The sequence below is a fragment of the Parus major genome, chromosome 5 (genome assembly GCF_001522545.3).
Source record: "Parus major isolate Abel chromosome 5, Parus_major1.1, whole genome shotgun sequence".
NCBI lineage: Eukaryota > Metazoa > Chordata > Aves > Passeriformes > Paridae > Parus > Parus major.
In genome coordinates, this window is record NC_031774.1 from 59666907 (window position 1) to 59668170 (window position 1264).

Genomic DNA, 1264 nt, shown 5'->3' on the forward strand with positions numbered 1-1264 from the left:
TCTTGATCCAGCTCCATGAGCAGCCCCCAGGCTTGATTTGCCTTGTTCCTGACAGCCGGCTGCTCTGGTGCTTCCCCAGAGCTCCAAATTGGAGCAGGCTTATCTGAGGGGTGTGAGAATGCCAGGATGTGCCAGGACCGGAGCCCTGGGGTTTTCAAGGAAGAAACCATCAATCCCCTTTTCCCGGCGTTCCCAATCCCCTTAATTACACCTTAGATAGAGATCAGTGGAATCACTGGAATGCTTAAGACTGGAATGCTAGTAAAAAAAATTGGTCTTTAATTAACCCCATACCCTGATGACAAATAATCCAGGAATTCAGTTCCTGGAATTGGAAAAACAAGGAAATGTTTTTTTGGGGGTTGCCATAGGTGATCCTGGACCGAGGATTTCCTCAATCTATCCTTCCCTGATTGAGGAATGGAAGTTTGTGGGATGAGCCAGGAATAACAGACCCCTCCCTCAGGTGTGTGATCCCAGATTTTTCCGATTTATCCTAGCCCAGGCTAGCCATGTGCAGCATTCCAGAGGGATGGAGCTATTGTGTTTGTAATCCATGATTTTCCCATTTTTTCCTGGTTGTCCCCAGTCCAGGTGAGCCATGTGCAGCTTTCCAAAGGAATTGGTTCAAACCAGGAAGGATTTTATTCCCCATGGGAATAAACTCGGGCTCCAAAACACTCCCAGAATGGTAAAATCCTGATTTTAGCAGTTTTTTCCAGCTCCACATTGCAGGAATTCATGGATCTGCTGGATAGCAGATGCTCATCCTGAATATCTTGCCTTTTAGTCTAGGAACACTCCCATGACGGTGCTGATGCAAGTTGTGCTGATTCAGTCTTCTGAGATTTTTGGGGATATTTTTTTGGTTTTTTGTGATTTCAGGGGTCTGGGAGTGGGGGAGGGAGGCAGGACACAATCCAGATCCAGAAAAATACCGGATAGTGCAGGGAATGAGGAAATTGTCGTGGAAAGAAGCACAAAGGTAGTGGGGAAAAAAAGTATTTTTTAAGAAGGGAAAAAAGGATAACTTTCCAACCAAATGCACTGGATGCGTATGGATGCTGAAAGCAGGCAGGGAGCACAGAGCCTGTGTGAAACTGAGACACACGGGCTTCTCACTCTGGCCTGAGAAATAAGAAGGAATACAAGCAGTCCTTGGTAAAGAACATCAATTGGCAGGTGTTGTTTAGTTAAGGGCTGGTGTTCCCCTTTGTCTCAGTTCTAGAAGACAGGTGTCTGCTAGGGAGAGCAGGAGCCTCCC